Here is a 23,092-nt window from a genome sequence, read left to right as displayed (position 1 = left end):
GCTCTGTTGAAAAGAGGACAGCAGTTGATGTTTTCTCACCAAGAAATTTCACGTGACTTTATGAAGACTGTTTAGTTTCACATTTACAAGCAAATTGTTGGTTGATGGATGGAAAATTCCCAGGCTGCCTAGCTCCAAGTGTTGAAACCAGTGGCATGAAGTTCCACTGTCAGAGAGACACCAGTGGCATTCCTCAGGGGTCAGTACTGCAACCAGTACTTAAAACATCTTTATTAACAATCTGGACAACAGAATATAGTGCAACATCAGTATGCTCATGGTTACCAAACTACAGGCAGCAGAATCTAGGCAGGCTGGAAAAAAAATTTGCTCACGAAAGCCTCATGAGAAATCTCAAAATGCTCATGCAAGATCCTGTACCTGGGATGGAATAATCCTGTATAACGGAACAGACTGGGGACAGCTCATTGGAAAGCAAGTTCACAGAACAGGACCTCGCTGACAGAAAGTTGAATTTATGTGGTGTGCTTTTGCAGCATTGAAAGCCAACTGTATCCTGGACTTCATCAGCAAGAGTGTAGGTCTAGCTGCTTTCTATCTTGCTCCCATCCCTTGCTGTTCATAGGTAGGGAAGTGATTCTTCTCCTCTAATAGGCATATGAGGCTACCACTGACGTAGCATCTAGTTTACGATCCCAAGACCAAGAAAAACACTGATGTATAGGAGAATGTCCTGTAAGTAGGTGCATCTAATTCAAGACTCCTATGTAACTTCAGTTTCATCTGAAATAGGTAGATTCTGTAGAATTGCAGCTGAATACTGATTGCAGAGGTCACTGAAAGAAACCCTGTGGGAATTAAGAGTTCCACTTACCTCTAGAACCTATATTCTACTAAATACAGCCAATATTGCTTTTTGAATCTGCCTAATAATATTCTGGTAGGTCTAAATTCTGTAGTAGAGAAAATAAAAATAATATGTGGTACTACAATATGAACAATTCAGAAAACGTTTAGAAATCTTTTTTCATTTCACTGAAAGTTATGGAACTAATTTTAGGACTCACTGGAGCACTCTTGAAGATAATTTGGAAGAAGAGAGACAAGATGAACACTAATACCATCTGAAAAGAAGGAAAGTTGAGAAGTGAGGGAAAGATGATGACTTTACAGGTGGGTCTGGGCTGGAAAGAGTATGACTCTTCCCCCACATTCACATCTCTTTGTATTTTGATTCCATTTTCCACCTAAATAATAAAGTCGTGCAGAGCTACCAAGGAAAAGGAATTATAACATTAAGACAAGAAGAAAATTTTGTTAGTCATACATACATACATTTTCTTTGCAACATACTTGGCTAGCACCACTGTACAGTAATGCTTCATGATAACACAGTAATAAAATTCAAGATCACATAGATACCAAAATTTTCATCCTGCAAAGATTTCTTATTGTACGAGGATTATTGATTCATGGTCTGTTCATTTTAATGAACTTGAGGAGGCACAATTTGCTCTCTCTGCACATTACAAAATGGAAAGAACAAAGGGAAGTCTTTTTCTGCTGATTTTATTAGAAAAGCTACTGATAAAAGACCTGAGAAGTGACAGGACACAATAAATTAACATGACAGCAGTAGCTTTTTTATTTCATTCTTCATTAAAATAAATAAACAGAGTGCTAACAGAATTTAAACCATCAAAATTTGTTAGAAAAGGAAAAAATGACAAGAAGGTAAAGAATAACGTTGATAAAGTTCATGCCATTCAGCCTAAAGAGTTGGCTGACCTGATCTCAGAGAACTTGTGAAATGTAAGGTTTCAGAGATGAAAATAATGGCTGTTTTTAGAAGGGAATAAGGGTGATGCTATATATTCACAGAATCACAGAATTGTCTAGGTTGGAAGAGACGTCAAGATCATCAAGTCCAACCTCTGACCTAACACTAACAAGTCATCCACTAAACCATATCCCTAAGCTCTACATATAAACGTCTTTTAAAGACCTCCAGGGATGGTGTCTCCACCACTTCCCTGGGCAGCCCATTCCAATGCCTCACAACCCTCTCAGTAAAGAAGTTCTTCCTAAGATCCAACCTAAAACACCCCTGGCACAACTTTAGCCCGTTCCCCCTTGTCCTGTCATCAGGCATGTGGGAGAATAGACCAACCCCCACCTTGCTACAGCCTCCTTTAAGGTACTTATAAAGAGCGATAAGGTCACCCCTGAGCCTCCTTTTCTCCAGGCTGAACAAACACAGCTAACTCAGCCGCTCCTCGTAGGACTTGTTCTCCGGACCCCTCACCAGCTTTGTCATCCTTCTCTGGACTTGCTCAAGCACCTCGATGTCCTTCTTGTAGCGAGGGGCCCAAAACTGAACGCACTACTCGAGGTGCGGCCTCACCAGGGCTGAGTACAGGGGGACAATCACTTCCCCAGCCTTGCTGGCCACACTGCTTCTTATGCAAGCCAGGATGCTGTTGGCCTTCTTGGCCACCTGAGCACACTGCTAGCTCGTATTCAGCCAACTATCCACCATCACTCCCAGGTCCTTCTCTGCCTGGCAGCTCTCCAACCACTCATCTCCCAGCCTGTAGCTCTGCTTGGGGTTATTGCGCCCCAAGTGCAGGATCCGGCACTTGGCTTTGTTGAACTTCATGCAGTTGACCTCAGCCCATTGGTGCAGCCTGTCCAGATCCTCCTGCAGAGCCTTCCTACCCTTGAGCAGATCGATACACGCACCTAACTTGGTGTCATCTTCGAACTTACTGAGGGTGCTCTCGATCCCCTCATCCAGATCATCGATGAAGATATTAAAGAGGACCGGCCCCAGTACCAAGCCCTGGGGAACGCCACTAGTGACCGGCCTCCAACTGGATTTGACTCCATTCACCACAACTCTTTGGGCCTGGCTATCCAGCCAGTTTTTAACCCAACGAAGCGTGCGCCAGTCCAAGCCGTGAGCAGCCAGTTTCTTGAGGAGAATACTGTGGGAAATGGTGTCAAAAGTCTTGCTGAAGTCGAGGTAGACCACATCCACAGCCTTTCCCTCATCCACCAAACGTGTCACTTGGTCATAGGAGATCAGGTTCGTGAAGCAGGACCTGCCTTTCAAAAACCCATGCTGACTGGGCCTGATCACCTGGTTGCCCTGTAAGTGTCGTGTGATGACACTCAAGATAATCTGCTCCATGAGTTTCCCTGGCACTGAGGTCAAACTGACAGGCCTATAGTTTCCCGGGTCCACCCTCCAGCCCTTCTTGTAGATGGGCGTCACGTTTGCTAGCCGCCAGTCGACTGGGACCTCCTCTGATGGCCAGGACTGTTGATAAATGATGGTAAGTGGCTTGGCCAGCTTCCTCCGCCAGTTCTCTCAGTATCCTCGGGTGGATCCCATCTGGCAACCAAGTCATAGCCTGCCTGCTGCACGATGGCTTCCAGCTCCTCCTGTTTGTTACCCATGCTGCGTGCATTAGTGTAGATGCACTTCAGTTGGGCCATTGCCTTCTCTCCCAGCCTTGCCATTGTTCCCCCTGGCACACCTCCAACAAGCCTTGTTTCAGCCCCATCCCCCTTCTTACCTAGTTTAAAGCCCTCTCAATGAGCCCTGCCACCTCCTGGCCTAGGATCCATTTTCCCCTTAGAGATAGGGACCCATCTGCGTCTACCAGGCTGGGTGCCGAGTAAAGTGCCCCATGGCCAAAAAAAACAAGATTTCTTTGTTGGCACCAGCCTCTGAGCCACATGTTTATCAGGTGGGCTTTCCGTGTCCTCTCTGTACCCCTCCCTGCCACCATAGGGATGGACGAAAACACCACCTGTACTCCCGCTCCATCCACTAACCATCCCAGTCCCCTAAAGTCCCGTTTGATACCCTTCAGGCTTCTCTCTTCAATGTCATCACTGCCAGCCTGGACTATTAAAAGAGGATAATAGTCAGAGGGGCAAACCAGGTTGGGAAGCTTTCTGGCAATGTCCCTGACCCTGGCCCCACGAGAGATTTTAGTTGCTTGCAAGCTGAACATGTGTCAACATTTTCACACTCTCCAGGACTATACTGCAAAGTGGAGTATGTGGCAGAGCTTTAAGCTGTCCAAGGACTCCTTTTGATACAAAGCAGATAGCACAAAGACTCCTAATGATGAGTTACACCTAGAATTGAGTACAACATGCTAGTAACTGATAGCGAAGAGATTTCAAAGGAAAGCAAAAAGGATAATTACAGATCTACAAGAAGGATCAACAAAAGAAGGCTGAAACTCAACTAAGACCGTTAAGAGCTGAAAAACTCAACACTCCAGAATTCTACAATTAAATGAAAGGTAATTCCTAGAGGGAGTGAGCATCCTATCACGCACAAGTTTCGCTTAATCCACCCTATGCAATTTGATCCTCTCTGTGGCTTCAGTTTTAGCTGGCTGCTGCAAAGTCTCCTAGCCAGCTTTTTAGTCTTGCAGTGAGGCCTAAATTTTTCTTATATTTAAATGAATTCTCTATTGAGATTCAATTGATCGCAGTTTTATGGTAATATATTAAAAGCACAAATGTCTTTTTTGTCCTCCCAAACACAGAGGGGATTTTCCTGATTTCTTATCCTTTTATTTCCCAAAGAGATCAAAAAGTAATGTTAAGCCTAAAATATGATGTTACCTGTGGAATGCACAGAAACTGGTTGTGACTAAATTTAGGCTAGAAATTACAAAATACTTTGCAGTCACCACACAGTGAGATTCTAAAACAGTTTCCTCGTAGGAGGAGAGAAACACATTTCCTCCTTCCTCTTAAAATGGATTTCAGTAAGTTTGTAAATGCTCTTACATGAGGCAATTGCATTGACAGCAGGATTTTTTGTGTCTTTGCTCCTACTATAATCCTTTGAAGACATATGAGAAATCAGAAATGTGGTTGGGCAAGCTGTGAGATACGTGGTACACAGAAATGTACCTTTATGCATAAAGATTCATCTTTATGTTCCTAAACAATTCTGCATCTACTAAGGATATAGCTCCTCTGATGATAAATCCCCAGTCTGTGTTTTACTATCTTTAGTAACTCCCAAGATAATTCTGAATTACATGTGAAGACTTATTGTTCATCTTAAATGTCTTCATAGATTTTTCCGATATTATTTCTGTGAACTGTTTTCTCATCCCATGATAGACCTCAATTGAACAGTCAAGCTGTCACCCTCAAGAGTGAATCCTGGGTTAAATGCAATTGTTTTTGTAGAAAGTTCATCTTGTTTCCAGGCATTGCCCCCTTTTGTATAGTGACTTCAACATAAAGCAAAGACTTAGACCTTATCTTCCTATCAAACTCCAGCAGAATCAAAATTATTGCAGGTAAAAATAAAAATAATTTAAAATATTAATATATCCTAAAATGATCATTACAGAACAATTCCCAGATAACTTGGTATTATACTTATTAATACCAAGAATTGCAACTCTTGTTAGGTGTATATGCTGGTTCATATCAGTGCTGTAACTTCACCATCCTTCTTCCTGTTTTATTTATTCACGACTTATATAAATACATATACATGTACATACATATATATTTACCATTCAATTGCTTACCACAATAACTTCAAATATTATTTAAGATTACTTCTTTTGTAAATTCAAGTATCAGTTTTAAAAAGAGATTAAAACATACTAACAACCTTTACAATCATTAAATGAAATTGAATGTATTGTTGTCTTTATGAGGATTGTCTATGTTTCAGAGGACTCTTAATGGCAAAATATATAGTAGAAGACAAAATTATGTGTTGTAACTTTTACTGACATAAATTGCAGGTTACCATGTTGCCCATGAAAGGCAATGTTCATTTTACAACATCCATTATTATGATAACCTTATAAATGAATTTTTCCTTTTCAAAAAAAATAAATAAATAAATAAAAAATAATATATATATAAATAAAAATAAAAATCAAGAAATCTGAATGATCAATTAAATTAAAAAATCCTCAGCATTTTATCTGTGTTTATATACAACACCACTACTAAATGATGACTACATAACTGTTCTGGCACTTACGGAATGTTGGGTATTATATACGGATAAATGTAATAGGATATTTTCTAAATACTTGGTAAGGAAAATGTAAGACAGAACTTAAGAATATACCAACTTGCAATAGTAGAACATGTAACTTCATTAAAGTCATTGTGACCTGGAAGTTCATCATTCCTTTTCACTACTTAATGCAACTGAAAACATTTTATTTTTATACACAAATTTAGATAGACTGGCTTCACTCTTTTTAAAAAATCATGACTAAAAGCTCTGAAATTTTCCATTTAGGTAGACTGTAATACTCCTCCATGTTATGTATCTGGAAAAGGCAAAAAATACAGTGGACTAAGAGTGGTGAAGGCTAAGAGTGAATTTCACACACACACACACACACACACACACACACACACACACACACACAAAAAAAAGGTTATGTGTAAATATCCATACATGTGTAAGTATGACTTTAAAAGCTTTTTAAAAGATTTTTAAAAGATTTTAAAAAGATTTTAAAAAGATTTAAAAGGTTAAAAAGACATAGCTTTTAAAGATTGTGCACAAATTGCTTAGCTCTTCCTGAAACAATTAATGCTCCTTAAATGTTTTCAGTGTCATTTAGAGAACTTAAAACACTGTTTTAAATGTGGAGGGGAAAAATGTCCCAGCCAGAATACTCCTCCACAAGAATAAGAGAGATTAAGTGCAGTACCACTGGAACAAACCCACATTCTACATAAGCTGTGTGGGTTTGATACACAGCAAATGGATCATCTATTTCTGAAATGTGATCTTTGTCAGATATACCACACCAGGTATGGGAGATTCAAACACTTTTGGACATTGTCAGGTGGGGAAGGAACCATAAAGAAGAATGCAATAAATAAAATCGTATATAAAGTAAATGTTTTATGTGATGAATGTAAACAGAAACATTTTCTTTCCCATCAACAGGGCAAGGTATCAGATTTCACATAGTTTTTTATTATTTCATTTATTCATCCTTTGGCTTATACCACCAACCTTAGAAAATGTTTAATTTACAAGTCAAGACCTTGAACCTCCCTCCAACACATAAATAAATAAATAAATAATCTCCATTTTAATATAAATTGATTCATATATTTACTGCAAAAACAGATGTTTTTGTAAGTTAGGGTTGTCTTGGACATGTTTAAATTCATTTCCAGATTTCATCTTTGGGCAACAAATGTCAGTCTGTCAAAATAGCAGTTATTCTGGAAAATAATAAAAAACGTAGAGTTGCAAGTTTCTGTATTTATACGTGAAAAGTAGGGAAAAAAATATTGGATAATAGATGGTACTTAGATGCATCTTCAACTATTGGAATTGATTTTAAGATTTAAAGGAAAGACCTCCACTGATCTAAGCTTACTTTCATACTCCTTCTAACCTAGGATTTCCTTTCAGTGAAACCTTGCCTTTACTGCCTGACTACAGATTTTTGTTGTTCACGTGAAAAGAATATTGTCATATATTTTAAACATTAGCATATTTATTTATTTTCAAACAACTAAAGTTGTTTGAAAAATTTATATTTCAGTGGGGTAGCCACATATTAATATCTATCAGGATATGCAGTCCTGCTAACATCTCTTGTTCTGCAAAATTATTGGAGAATACTATTTGCCATGTATGTGTCTGAATATATTTAACTCAATCAACAAATAAATTATTTCTACTATTTGTTTTCAGGAAGCTTCATCCTTCTTCTCCTTCCTGACTGAAAACACAGAATTTGTTTTCAACTGTAATTTACAGAGATTCACTGCATTGTTTCTAGTCTGGACTATACTGGGAACCCGTTTGACTTATCGAATTAAGTTATAATAAACAAATATGAGACTTTCTGTAGGTGACGGAAAATAGAAAAGATAGAGACTTCCTGGGCTGAATGGACTTTACAGCTGAACTGACAGAGCTGCAAAACCATGAGAGTACTAAGACAGGTTACAATACTTCAAGTTTGCAAAACTCTCACATAAAATAATAAAAATTTCTTTTCAGGTAAAACTTTCATTCTATTTAATATGCCACTCAATTTTGGTATGATGTTGAATGCTACACATGGAAACAAGCTCTTCAGGGAGAATGTTCAGGGTGTGAGGCGTGCAGTCCATCAGTCTGGTGGTTAAGCCGGGAAATCACAAATGCTAGAAAAAAAAACATTAGTGCTGACCTAACAAAATGAACTCTGCATATGAAAGTCAGGAAAGACAAAAGAGATGCATCTGTTTTCAGTGTCCAGGTGCTGTTAGGGGCTGCAGGGCTCCTCCGGGAGGCGAGGCCAGGTCTGCCCGGAGCTGGCCACAACCAAATCCAGCCCCACCACAGAGCAGGACTGAGGACAGATGGTTGGGCCCGTGAAGGTGTTTTCACAAAGTGTTTTAGCATGTCTTTTTTGTTCTCAATCCCCAAATGAGTAGTTAAATATTTATGTCAATTGGCAATAAATTAAGTTAATTCCCCCATTCAAAACTGTTTTGCCCATGACAACAGATGTAGCATTATTTAAATTAAAGATCAGTTAGTTGAATTACGTTGGATTTGGCTTGAATTTTAGTTTTGCCTCTAGTGAGAATTTGTCTTTAAATGGTAACAGCCTGGAGTAGTCAGGATTATTTTCTTGCATTTGTAGAGCTTTTCACACTGAAATATTCCAAAATATTTTATAAATTAGAGCTACTGGTTATCCAATTTCATGTCATGTACACTGTATCCAGTAACACGGGGGGGGGAAAGAATAATTTTGGCAATGAAAATGATAGGCACATTTAATTTCGTACATTTTTTTCAACCGCTTTTGAAATAATAATAATCATAATAATACTCTCTGCTTTCCAGGAACAAGAATTCATCACAGGGAAATTACCACAGATGTCTTTTCAACTAGGACATTTTGTGGAGCCAGTGTGTCTAGAAAGCTCAGCAGGTGTGATTAGGCCGTCCTTCGTGCATCTCTGCTCAGCAAGGAGCATCTGCAGCTCATCAACACAAACCTTACCAGACAGCCTGATGCTGAGAGGTGATGATGCTGATGCTGGGGATATGCCTGCCAACAAGAAGCCACAGAAGAAGCTGGGGAAGCAGGATTCCATGTGAGCAACTTGGAGTGATTTCCCAGGGAGGTGAACTGGTAGCTCCAGCGGTGGGTTGTTATTGCCCTATGTTAGGCAATGGTGTATCACACAGATCACAAATATCCTGTTAGCTCCCAGCTCTCCTACCTACTGCACAGCCTTATCTTCAGCCACAAAACCACAGTCAATTCAGTTATTACTATTTATTTATTTATTTATTTGGGGTTGGACTTTAGTCCAACTGAAGACAAAGAACAAATTTGCTTAGATTTGCCACTTCTGGGAGAACTGTAGTTCAGGCTAACATACGTTAAGGCTATCTGAAACGTATCTGAGAAAAGTATGGATATCTCCATCCTTCAGCTATATTCAGAAGTGTGTGATACAGTTCTTAATCATACAGTCATACGAGGTAGAGTTCTTTATAGTGTCTTGTAAAAATAAATAAATATATAGACCTGATTTTCTTTCATTGAGACTTCATACTATAGAAACTGACAGCTGTTTTGTACACTACACTGTTTCCTCCAGCATTTTGAGAGTGATCATTACTCTCACATATTCACTGCATGAGAAAAACGTCTGTGTAAATCAAAAAAAAAAAAAAAGAAAAAAAAAAAAAGGCCATTTAAAATACAGTAACTCATTTTCCATGTTCATATAGTTAATAACTAGTGCTTTTTTCCTGATTTTCAAATAAATTATTAGGCTATACATAGGGCTCTAATCATTTGGACAAGTTAATACTTTCCATGTACTGTGCAAATTATTTGTTTTAATTATTTGTTGATAGGTAATTGTGGGAGAAAGGGAGGATCTTTATCAAAGATTACTCCCAAAATTTTCTCCTTTATTGATAAAACAGAATGGTGGTATAACGAATAACTGCCAATGAAGTGTCCCAAACAATTCTTCCAACCTATTAGCATCTATATTAAAATTCCTTGTAGCTTGACATTACAGATAGCTGCACCTGTGTTTCAGAGTATTTTGCTTGATTACTTCAAATTGTGATCACACAAACACAGCAAACCACAGTCATTTTAATCATAGACACCTTTCTAACCAATTGGTTGGCTTTACCAGTTTAATATGCCAAAGCCTGATTGTCCTGTAGCAGCTGGTGCTAATTCAACTACTTTTACTTTTTAAGTGTTGCACAGTGCCAGCACTTCTACAACCTCATTACCAGCAGATGGATTCAGACTAAGCATGAAGCCCCTTACATAGATACCTCAAATGCTTAAGGTCTGCCAAAATTGTGATGTCTTATAGCGGTGAGTGATTGTCCACATTAAAAATGTTTTCATACGCTTGTAGCAATAGAAAAGCTACAGAAGGCAAAAAAGTCTGTAAATTCATAGCTTTTTTTTTTTTTTTTTTTTTTTTTTCTTTTCCCAGTGTATTCAAAAGATCCTTTTAGAATCCGTTTAGGCTTTTTGAAACTAAAATTAAAATGAGTATTTATTTTAGGTTTTTACTTTTCAGTCTTACCAGAAGATAATACCTTTTCTAGTATTTTTGCATAGTTTAAGTTCTGTTTAATGCCATCAAGTACTAAATTAGAAAATCTCTCATACGACCTTTAAAGAAATAGTAGTGCTGGATGTTTCACAACATAACCTGTGGTGCAGTTGATCGTATAACAGTTAAAGCCTCCAAGAAAGGACAGGTGAAGAGTCTCATAGTTTCCACAAGTCACTAGGTTGTATACAAACCATTACTGCAGAAGAGTTGTTTACAGTCATGCTTTTGTAATACTAATTTATGTATCATGCCCTTACATCAGCCTTAGTATATGTTTCCTAAATAGCTTTGCAGCAGGTTACAAAATTTCATGATATGATAATTCTATCAGATCACCATCCTGGCATTATTTCCTCTGTTACTTTCACTACTGATGTATTTTGTTTCTCTAACCAGTCAATCCCATTATCAGTAGTTTGTATTGCTATTTTTCCACTGATCAAATGTAATTTTAAATTCCTAGTTTTATTTTCTATCCTAACAAAAAGCTCACCTTCTTTCTCAGCTTTCAGCTGAGAAAAATTATTGTCTCTGAGAAAAATTAGTCTCCAGTGACTCATCATTTTGACATCTTTTATCTTTCAGTTTTCAGACATTTCTTTCAAATTCCTAGTGACCTTCACTGCTGCTTTCTGAAATGTCTTACATTTCATTAAATCTCTTTTTTTTTTTTTTTAAAGCAATTAATTTGACTTCAGACGTCTCAGTATTTGACTTTTTGTTGTAGAAGTCCCTATCTTTAATTATCTTTTGATTCCTTGATTTAAAACAGCAATATTTATACCCTAAATTTGTACTGGTGATACTTCCTTCACTAAGTTTGTGACATCATGTATTATTGTTATTTATTCCAACTCCTCTTTTACTTGAAAATACTTCCTAGGGTTTCCTCAGTGAAGATTTGTTAATTGTATTCTTTTCTTTTCTCTGACTTAAAACAAATAAATAATTATAATAACAACAATAATAATAAAAAGTCTGATGCCATCTCTGACCTCCTTTCTTGTGTCCCTGGGTGACCCTGGGGTGGTAAGTAAGGATGAGTATACCTCCTCCTGCCATTATACTTTTCATTTGGATGCAGTAGCTCAGGCCACCATTAGGCAGTTTTATGTATATAAACCTTCAGCTGCAAGTTTCATTATCTCACTGCACTAACCTTAGTCCCTTCTGCTTTCTCACTGCCTTATTCTCCCACAGCAGTAAAGACTCCAGACCCATCCAAAAAAATGCAACATGAGAATTTGAGGAGAAGAAATGAAGGATCAAGCCTCTCACACCAAGTCTTAGCTCTCCTCTCCTCCATGCCAGTTTCTCCCCAAATACGAGGTTTTGTTTTCACTTTACTTAGTACTTTAGGTACTTTTATCTGGTCTTTTTAGGACGTCACTGTTTTGTTTCCCATAGCACTTCCCTAGTACAGCCGAAGCCAGTTGCAGTTTTCTAAAGCAACTGCAGAGGACAGTCAAGACCTGAGGGATCAGAAGATTTTCAGGTTTCTTCTTTCAGACTCTTCCTTCGGGGCTGCTTCCTCAAAACTACAACGGGTACCATTTATTTATTTATTTTTAGTACCATTTATTTATTTATTTTTATTATGAACGTACTTCACATAGTTTGACCACTCTTGGTCCTTTTTTTTTTATTATTATTATTTTTTTTTTTTTGCATGACGTGAGAAAATATATTTCAAAGCCAGATCAAGGCCATATCAGAATTCAGTAACTCTCTGAATTCTTCACTAAGGAATTTTCCAGTAATGTTATGGCAATTATAATAATAATTGATAATAATAATAATAATAATAATAAAGAGGTTGTTTTGCTGTTGTTGTTTGCTTGTTTGTTATTATTTGAATAGGTAGCCTTGAAGCTCTAGTTATAAGTGTCACTGGTTTTAATCACAGATGAAGTCTTCTATTTCTGTACCTGCTGCTCAGTGTGATGACCAAATATTGATACTACAAAGCAGTAAAGATAATTTAGCTCACCATAGTACTCAAAGTGAATCTCTGGCTATCAATAAACAGTATTAAAAAAAATGCTAAAAACATGCTAATCTACATAGAAAGTTAGAGGAACTGAGCACAATTCTTGTGCAGGGAACCATCACTATAAGCCATTGTGTAGGTAATGGACAAAACCTCTACCATTTCTACCATGAGTTGACACACCTACAACTGAGTTTGGTTTCTTGATCCAAGTGTGATCAGATGGAAGAAGGTTACAGAGAAGAGACATTTGTCTTTATCATATGTTTTGTATATAGCTTTTTGCTTCATGTTTTATTGTGATAAGACATCACTCATTCCAAATGATTAATTTCAAGATGATATTTCAACTTATTAAATACCAAAGACCTCCTATCTCATGTAGGTAGGTTACCCATATTACCAATATTACCCATATAAACCGATTACCTATAAACAGTTTTGGTTTCCACGGTTACACAGGTATGCCTAGCATTTTTCTTTCATGCCATTGGCTGACAGAGATACAAATTATTATAGAATATATCAGTTACAGATAAAGATTGCAGGGGTATGGTCCTTCTGCATTCAGTATTTTGGAGGTGTAAATCTTGCTTGGTACAGCATGTGAATATGGAAGGTATTCTCAGTAGAGTTCTTTGAGTTAGTCAAGTTAATACATATGTTATAAAAGAAGATGCTTGCCAAAGCATCAAACATAAAGTGTACATGAGACTGGCATAGCTCCCATTCCCAAAATAAAGCACTTGAATACCTTCTGGTAAATATGGGAACATCCTGATCCTAACTACGCTATTCTCAAATAGAAACCCAAACCATTGGAAATTGAATAAGAACAGAACATTTTCTACATTTAACGCCAATATTACTTTACCAATGGATTTACATGCACTGTACAACAGCTACTTGTTAGAAAGAATTACAAATATTTGCAAATGTCTGCTGTGTAATGTAGCCATTACCGATTTTAAACATATTTTTATGTGGATATTTTTATGTCCAAATATCTGAACTTAATCTAAGTGTCTGTGCAGAGTCCACAACTGAAATAATTGTACTGTTTTCAGGAAACTGAATACTTAATGATCTACACCAGATTGCATTTAAGAAACAGATGCTAAATGCTTGTAAGTTTGCAGTTCATATATATGAAAAAAAACAAAATCCTGTTTTCATTAGAACGCAGTTCTCTATGATCTAAGCTTTTCTGTTCTTTCAAAATGAAAGAATAAAAGAATATTTATGCTTTTGAGACACACATAACCCCATAAAAAGAACTTGTAGAAAGTAAATCACGTCCGACTGTAAAAAATCAAAAATGCTGCAGTCTGCTATAACACATTATATGGCCCTAGTAGCTAAAATATCTACTCTTAAAATGACAAAGCAAAATGTAATTTTAAAAACAACTACTGAATGGACAGGAATATAATATTACTGTTGTCTGAAATTACAGATTACTTTTTTCAGGCATAATGTGACTCTGGATAATCAAAAGTACCTTTTCTCACATGAAAGGGAAGATTTTCTTTTTTTTATACATGTTCATTTTCTTCATGAAGTTCTAGAAATCTAGAGTATCTGAAGTAAAATCTTGAGATGTTTCTGTTCTGTTTGAGATTTTTTGGAACTGTTCCTGTCAATGGACACCTCTATTGGATTTTATAAAATGCTGCATTTAAATCTGATCAAACAGAGACTTGTTTGATCCAGACAGGAAATCCAGACAGGAAAGTTTCAGTTATTTCTTCATATTATGAACAGCATGCAATTAATAATAACTTTCTTTAATGCACAAAATGTATGGAATAATTAGAAAAGATAGAAATGTTTTCCATTTCCGAAACACATACTGTTCTCTTAAAGTCAGATAACAAATTTAATAGACAATCTGTTTAGGAAAATAATGAAAGAATAATTTCCAGAGTACCAAAGTTTGCCTTTTAAAACATTATATTACAACTTTAAATGTTTGACCATTCTTGTGCCATGACATTACAGAATCTGTGAAGGAAGCCTGATCAGCTGCAGAACAAAAAAAAAAAAAAATAATGATTTTTTAAATAAAATTAGGCATTTCTTTTCCTTCTGTCAAATTACCTAGTTTCTTTTTTAAAACTGATTTAAAATTTTTAAAAAACTTTAAGGTAAAACCACCACAGTGACTTCAGCCACTCCTCATACATCTTGCCCTCTAGAACTTTCACCATCTTTGTAGCCCTCCTTTGGACACTCTTTATGTCCTTCTTATAGTGGGGTGCCCAAATAGTTTCACCAGCCTTGGCCTCACCAGCCTTGGCCTCTCGGTGCCAGGACCTTGCTGGACAATGTGAAATGCCATTCAGGGCACAGCCACTTGGGTTTGTTGTACTCATTTAATAGGTTGCTGGTCCTTATGGCTGTGGGGCTCTGTACCTTTGCTGCAGTAGGTTGTAACGTGTAAGTAAAAATGTGAGATCACTAACAATGTGTGTATTTAAGAGAGGGTTATTCAACATGAAGTAACTCTTCCTGTTAGATCAGGAAGATCTCATCGCCTGGACTCCACAAGCTGCTCAGGTGCAAAGAAATGTGACATTTACCCAAAACTCTTCATTATTTTTGTCTTTTTGATGGGCAACCATGACATGACAGTGTCTTAAAATATTGCCATAATATTTTTAAAGAACTACTCTCAACATGCCCATAAAGCTTCTTGGAAGTGCCACTGGGCTTAGAAATATCAACATCAAGTCTCATGAAAGCTAAGCCAGAAAACTCAGCACTTGATTTATTAGTTCATGTTCCCAAATAACTAAAAGCTCATAAATCAGAAAAATGTGTACTGCTTTTTACAGAAAAGCTCTCAAACGTACCAGGAGGACAGAAAGTGTTTGTTAATGCTTTCATTATTTTCATTTTGAAAATTTGTTTATTTGTTTGTTTGCCTAGACTCTCAAGAGAAATGACGATGATGGAGAAAAGTGGGGTTTAATTTCTCCTGTGGTTTCCCACTTTACCATACTCTCTCTTTTTTAAATTTGCTGGTATTCTATGCAGTATATCTATCACACAGAGTGTTATCAAGAAATACTCCACTGACCTATATGTGTTTTTACAAGGAGTGAATCTGATGTTAAATTTAGTGACTTCCCCAACCTTAAGTGAGTAGGAACATTTCAGCATTAAATGAATTGGACTGAATTCTGTGGAAGAAATAAATCAAGTCTAATCTTAACCCCTGAGTAAACTTGGACTGTGATTTACATAACAACAGCCATGTGACATTTGGGGGTCTAATGTCAAATCAGAAGTGCCACATGAGGCAAAACAAAGATGGTCCAGTTAAAACTCACTGAGTCAGTTCATATTTATTGGCATTTTTGACGAGCTACTTCTGTCAGAGAGGTTACCTGTGTCACTAACTTTGCTGGAACAGGTCTTCTCTGTTCTTCTGCAATAAGTAACAATGCAGTAACAATGAAGGATAAGGTGAGCACAAATATTGGGGGCAGTATGATTGGACAGATGCAGTATGTCACCATATGGCCACATCAGGTCCACATCAGCCTAGCATGACAGAGTAATCTAGCAACGAAGAGTCAATATTAACATTTGTTGCATTATGGCTTAACCTAGCACATCTGCCTCTGTGTGTCAAGAACTGAGGAATGAAAGGTGAGTCTGGACATTGCCCTTCACACCTCTCTCGTTCCCTGCTGCTTGTACCTTTGAAAGCACGGCAAGTGGGGAACTGAGCAACAGATGTTAATGGAAGGCGAATCTGTGGCTCCATACCCACTTAGGCCTAAGTCTTGGCATCCTGAAGCAGACTTCTGAGTGCTTAGTGAATTCTGCAGAGTTATAGGTGATAAGGAGCTGCTGAGCAAGTTGTCTGAATATCTCAGTTTTGGCTTAACACTTTTCAAAGGCAAAGAAATGATTCTGTTGCTGTCTTGAGCCTTAACCTAAAACAATCAGGACCTGTAACCAGTTTGTCTTCATCACAAGAATAAGGCCTAAGGGAGGCCTAAGGTAGATGCGTTCTTCCAACAGAAAGATTCAACAGGAGGTATAGCTGACTTTACTAGACCAGCAAATAAACCCCAAGATATTAAATAATTAATTGATATCCATAGGAATAATTTACAGAAATATCAGGTTCTGGTTGGACTACAACTTCTCTTTTTTTTTTTTTTTCCAGATTCAGTGACATGGTATTATGGCATCTATACATCCCAAAGGATTTATGCAGACACATGAATGTAAGAAAATGAAATTATTCTCTCCTACTGATAATCAATGACAACAAAGAACCTTGAGGCAATCCTGTACTACTTAGATTCAGATATCAAGAGAAGCTATTTTTATGAGGATTCACCTAAAACTTCTATATCAAAAGAGGTTGAAATTACTTAAGAGATAAACGTAGAACAAAATAAATAAATGTTAAGTGTCTACAGAAGTAAATAATAGATTAATTTAAAGAATGAAAAAAAAAAAGTCAGAGGCAAAAACATGATAATTGCAGAAAACTATGTTATCACGATTAAAAGTATAAAAAAGATTTAAAGAATATTTATGCTCTGAAGTATAAGGAATAATCTGAAACCATAACTAATTAAAATTTGTTTGACAAAGAAGAAGTGTATGGAAGATTGATTAATGCTATAAATATCACACATGATATAAAGCATTAATTTATATAAAATTTACACATAAATTCAAAAAACAAACCAAACATATCCACAATTACTAAATCAAAACACATTATGCTTATCTTTATTATAGCAACACCTCTAGAACATATTGTTATGTTTGCTACACAAAATAAAAGTCAAAGAATTATAGAATCGTTCAGTTTGGAAAAGATCTCTGAGATCATCTAGTCCAACCTTTAACCTAGTACTAAAGTCCACCAATAAACCATGCTACTAAGTTCTAAATCTATACGTTTCTTGAAGACCTCCATGGATAGTGACTCAACCACTTCCTTGGGCAGCTTGTTTCAATGCTGCACAACCCTTTCAGTACCGAAATTTCTCCTAATATCCAATCTATCCAACCTCACATGGTGCAATTTGAGGCCATTTCCCCTTGTCTAGTCACTTGCTGTGTGGGAGAAGAGCCCAGTCCCCACCCCGATACAACCTCCTTTAGGGTAATTGTAAAGTACAATAAGGTCTCCCCTGAGCCTTCTCTTCTCCATACTAAACAACCCCAGCTCTGCAAAGGTAGCTGAGCCCTCTTTTCCACACAGCAGTGTACTGGTGCTTGAAAGACAAACTCAGTATCCCTATTGGTCTTCCAAAGGGCCTTGAAGGTGATTTTCAGATCTTACCTCCTTCATGTTGTCATGCTGCTTTGCCAGCGCCGTGGCTGATGACTGCTGTAGGCCCAAGCACAATGTTTTGGGTACAGTCACTCTTGGTAGGGATTTTCTACTTTGCACAGTGACCAGCTGCATCAGCGCTGCTGCAGTTCAGAAAGGAGACAGAGCCGAGCACCCTTCTAGCATGTGCTGCTTCTAGGTGACCTATTCTGGAGTAAACACCTGGATCTACATAGATCTTCCTTCTACTCCTGACTCCTCCTTTCCCATTTTCTTAAAAACATTGGGCTGGAGACCCCATGCTGCTCAGCTGGCAAAGCCCCATATCGTAATGGCAAGTAGGAAGCTTCTGGTATCTGAAGTCTTCTGAATGGCATCTGAAACCTCTGTAAGAGTAACAGTGGCTTATTCATTACAGCTTTTAAATAAGATATTCAGTATTTCTGTCACTTTGATTTTGTGCTATTCTAGTTCTTGCTTCATTCAAAATTTTTGCTGAGGGGCTAAGAGATATTGGCAATCAGAACATGCAGAAATGGTCCGTTCATTTCTTTTCTTGCTCTCCAGAATTCAATAGCACTCCAGAATAATTGGCCTATTTCCATTTGGAAAGAGGCGTTTTTCAACTCAACACAAAAAGTTCACATTCCATTGAAAATAAATAGTTTACATTTTTCCATCTCGACAATGTTTCAAGCAAGCAGCTTCATTTTTTTCAGGTGAAATACAGCATAAAGAGCTGTGAATTTCAAACTTTTATAGTTAAGGTTTCATGCTGATTTGCACCACCCTGTCAAGGTCCCCAATTCTCTGTTCCACCCATTAGTGATGCATGTATATCGCTGCGTTCTGCTTAGTCTTTAATGAACTGTCAATGCTTGACTCAGGAAAATGGCATTTTGCAAGTGCTACAGAATGATGAACAAAACCATTCAAAAACATAAAAGTGTCATCTCTTCAGCATGCACCTGCTTTTACCTTGTCATTTCACTTTCCTTCTTATTCCCACTTAAACATTTTTTTAACAAGCTTTATACATTTGTTGAAGCCACACAAATCTTGGTACAAGGAGCCCTTAACTCATCTACTTGCTCTGTAAAGCAAGGAATTAAATCTCTGAACTGTAATACTGGATTGTTTGTGAATATATGCAATGGAGCCTAAAAGAATTGTCTGTTTATATATATATATATATATATATATATATATTATATATAATATATGTACAATATATATATATAGTGTATATATATATATATAGTACATATATTATAAATATATATATAAATATATCTATATATAATATATATATATATATATTTAAATTTTCTTTGCTGCATTGTTATGCCGATTTTGATGCCTCAGTTCTGTGATTTCCACGTGTTGGCTGTCTAAGCCAAATGGATGCTGAAATCTTATTTGAAGTAAAAGGGATAATGTGGATTCTTAACAATTATTCTCATAACAACACAAAAACGTCTGTGAGAAGACAACTATACTTTTTCTGATGTTGACTTGATTTTGAAGGGGAAGTGAGTGTGCAGAGAGAGGAAGTATGGCCTTTGTGAGGCAGCCCCATTTCTCATGCCCTGCTGCCTTCCTGGCTGTACAGAAGGTTGATTTACTGACCTAATAGGTGAAAAGGGGTGTCTGTGCTTTACATGGTTGTGAGATCCTGATTTTACTAATGCCTTGCATAGTTGTGGGATCCTAGTTGTGCTGACTGTAAAAGCACTAGATATAGCTGCACACTCATTTTTATTTCTTCTGCAGGAAAAAAAAAAACATTCAGTTGTATACTCAGTGCTAGCACTTTTTGAATGATCTGTGCAAGTATGCAAAAGGCTCCTAAGCGCAACACTGGCAAAGGAAGACAAGCCCGCTGCTTGTCCTGCCAGGAGATATGTCCCATGATATTAGTGAAAGCAGGGGAAAGAGGATGAGAGCAGTGACTCTTACTCTTTTTACTTTCTCTGCGTCAGAGTAGCTGGTTCAGTGCCCTTGAATTTTCCACACAGAATTACTTCTCCACTGAGCAGACAGGATGCAGGTAGTCCCATGCAAATACAAAGGCATCACAGCAAACAGATCCCATTCAAGAAACACAGCAGCAGTACCAGGTGCTTACTCAAAGTCTGCAAACACCAGAAATGCTATGAAGTGGAGGAACAAACTAAGAGCAAATTCAGCACAGATGGCTTAGGCAAAGATTATATTTTCTTGCTAAGCCAATTCTTGCCTTTCATATCACTGATGAACTAATAGGCTTAACCCCAATGAAATAGTAGGCTCAGTGTCGGGTAATTGTATCTGAAGATAGTTAAAACTTCAAAATGTAGTCTTCTAGGTAAATGTTGATTTTGTTGTTGTTGATTTTTTTCCAGCTGCCTTTCCAAAGTCAGTGCATTTATTTGGTCAGAAAAAAAAAAAAAAAAGGCTCTGTGAAGCTGTCATCACCCATGACAATTAACTCTCTGCCAGGCATCCAAAAGCACAAGGTCCTGCATCTCAGCCAGGTCAACCCTATGCACAAATACTGGCTGGGCACAGAGTGGATGGAGAACAGCCCTGAGGAGAACGACAACACTTCGGGGTGTTGGTTGATGAGAAGCTCAACATAAGCTGGCAATTTGTGCTTGCAGCCCAGAAAGCCAACCAGATCCTGGGCTGCATTGAAAGAAGTATGGCCAGCAGGTTGAGAGAGGTGATTCTCCCCCTCTGCTCTGCTCTTTTGAGACCCCACCTGGAGTACTGTGTTCAGCTCTGGAGCCCTCAGCACAAGAAGGACATGGACCTATTAGAGATAGTCCAGAGGAGGGCCACAAAGATGATCAAGGGGCTACAGCACCTCTCCTTCCACAGGAGCTCTGTCTTCCGCAGACCTGCTTGCTTGTTCTCCCCAGGTGGGATGGGAGAGAAAATTGGAAAGGTAAAAGAGGGGGAACTCATGGGTTGAAATAAAGACAGTTAACTAGGCAAAGCAAAAGCTATTTGTGAAAGCAAAGTAAAAGGAGGAATTCACTCAGTACTTCCTATCAGCAGGCTGATCACAGACTCATAGAATCACAGAATAGATTGGGTTGGAAGGGACCTTAAAGATCGCCTAGTTCCAACACTGCTGCCATGGGCAGGAATGCCAGCCACTAGATCAGATTGTCCAGGGCCTCATCCAACCTGGTCTTGAACACCTCCAGAGATGGTGTTCAACCAATTCCAGGAAAGCAGGACTCATCATGCATAGTTGTTCCTTGGTAAGACGATTGCCATCACTCTGAACATCTCCGCCTTTCTCCTTCTTTACCTCAGCTTTTATTGCTGAGCATGGTATCATATGGTATGGAATGCCTTTGGTCATTTGGGGTCAGCTGTCCTGACTGTCCCTTCTGAACTTGAACACACCAGCCTCCCCGCTGGCAGTGCAGCAGGAGAATTTGAAGTCTCCTTGGCTCTGTGCAAGCACTGATCTACAACAACTAAAAATATTGATGTGTGATCAACATTATTTTCATCAAAAATCCAAAGCGCAGCATCGTCCAAGCCTCTATGAAGAAATTTATTGTAGAAAAAAACATGATGAGGCCCATCACCATTGTAGCCCTCCTTTGGACACTCTCTAATAGTTCTATTTCCTTCTTATATTGTAGCTCCCCAAACCATACGCAGTACTCAGGATGAGGTTCCACCTGCAAACAGTAGATCAGGGCAATCACTTCCCTCAACCATCTAGCAATACTGTGCCCAATGCACCCCAGGACACAGTTGGCCTTTTTGGCTTCCAGGGCACACTGCTGACTCACATTCACCTTCCCTTTCCATGGGGCTGCTCTCTACTCTCTTGTCCCCTGGTCTGTACGTATATCAAGGGTTGCTCCATACCAGGTGAAGAATCTGGCCCTTGCTCTTGTTAAATTTCACACAGCTGGTGATAGCCCAGCTCTCTAGTCTGTCAAGATCTCTCTGCAAGGCCTTTCTACCCCCCAAGCAGTAGCAGCTCCCTCTAATTTAGTATCATCTGCAAACTTGGCATTTGAGTCCTGGGTCCAGGTCATTTATGAAAACGTTAAAGAGAACTGGCCCTAAAATGGATCCCTGGGGAACTGCACTAGTGGCTGGCTGCCAGCCTTTGAGCCTGACCCATCAGTTGGTTGTTCCCCCACCATTTCATGAGTTTGTCATACTGTAAGCAACGGTATTGAAAACTTTGCTGAAATCTGAAAAGATTACATCAACTGGCTTCCCTTGGTCAACTAGGTTGGCAACCTTGTCACAAAAGGAAATGAAGTGTGTTAAACAGGCCTTTCCTCTCATGAACCCATGTTGAATGTGACCAATGACAGTGTTGTCTTTCCAGTGTTTTTCAGTAACCCGCAGGACGATCTTCTCCGTAATTTTTCCAAGCACTGAAGCGAGACCGAGGGGCCTGTAATTATAAGGCTCTTCTTTCTTTCCTATCTTGAAAACTGGTACAACATTTGCCAGCTTCCCGTCAACTGATCCCTAGGACCTCCTGGCGCTTTATCTCCTGCAGCAGCACCGAGATTAAAACCCCTCTCAGGGCCACCTCGCTGCGAGGCGCCGCAGCCAGCCCCCAGGGCGCCATTTCGCGCTCCCCGCCCTGCCGGCTGGCGGCGCCATTTGCTGCCCCCGCGCCCCTTCCCCAAAATGGAGGCGCGGCGTCTCTCCCTCACAGCAGGGGGGAGCTTCCCTGTGGGCACGGAGCGGGACCAGCCCCGCATCCCCCGCCGCCCGCAGGTGAGGTTCCTCCCAGCTCGGCAGTCGGGATGGCGCGGGGAGGGCTCTGCGCGGCCACCCTGCGCGGAGAGCCGGGCTGTGCGAGGCGGGGGTGGGCAGCACGGTACCGCAGCGCACCGCCGGCACCGCACCGCCCCGGCTCGTCGGCGCCGCCTCCAGTCGCGGGGCCGCGCACCCGCGGCAGGGACGGGGCCGCGGAGGCCCCGCCGGCAGGTAGGCTGGGGCTGCGGCCTCCGAGCGGCGAGAGCCGGCCGGCCTGAAGGGCCGCAGCGGGACAGCGCTAGAGGTAACGCGGCCGTGCCTCGCCCTGCCGCCGCCGGCAGCCGAGGCAAAGCGTGTGTGTGTGTGTGTGTCCTGTGTGTGTCCTGTGTGTGTGCAACCTGTTAGGCCGGCAGTGCGAGAAGAAACAGCCCCAGGCTGCATGAGAG

The 23,092-nt window shown here is 39.2% G+C and overlaps 1 protein-coding gene across 6 annotated transcripts in view; it reads left to right on the top strand.

Moving 5' to 3' along the window:
* The first annotated feature begins 22,488 nt into the window (after positions 1 to 22,488).
* Positions 22,489 to 23,092, top strand: part of KIAA0319 (KIAA0319 ortholog) — a 51,652-nt gene continuing 51,048 nt past the window's right edge. For 2 of the 6 annotated variants that reach the window (XM_072033342.1, XM_038173932.2), the window contains exon 1: positions 22,815 to 22,950. The gene's annotated coding sequence lies outside the window, so the exon portion shown is untranslated. Of the gene's footprint in view, positions 22,665 to 22,735; positions 22,951 to 23,092 lie in introns of those variants that run through there. The other 4 variants (XM_038173930.2, XM_038173933.2, XM_038173934.2 and 1 more) reach the window with 4 other exon arrangements.

Source organism: Anas platyrhynchos, chromosome 2, assembly GCF_047663525.1.
Source record: "Anas platyrhynchos isolate ZD024472 breed Pekin duck chromosome 2, IASCAAS_PekinDuck_T2T, whole genome shotgun sequence".
In the NCBI taxonomy this organism is placed as follows: domain Eukaryota; kingdom Metazoa; phylum Chordata; class Aves; order Anseriformes; family Anatidae; genus Anas; species Anas platyrhynchos.
The sequence above is the reverse complement of the archived record's forward strand: the minus strand, read 5'-3'. Positions and strand labels throughout refer to the sequence as shown.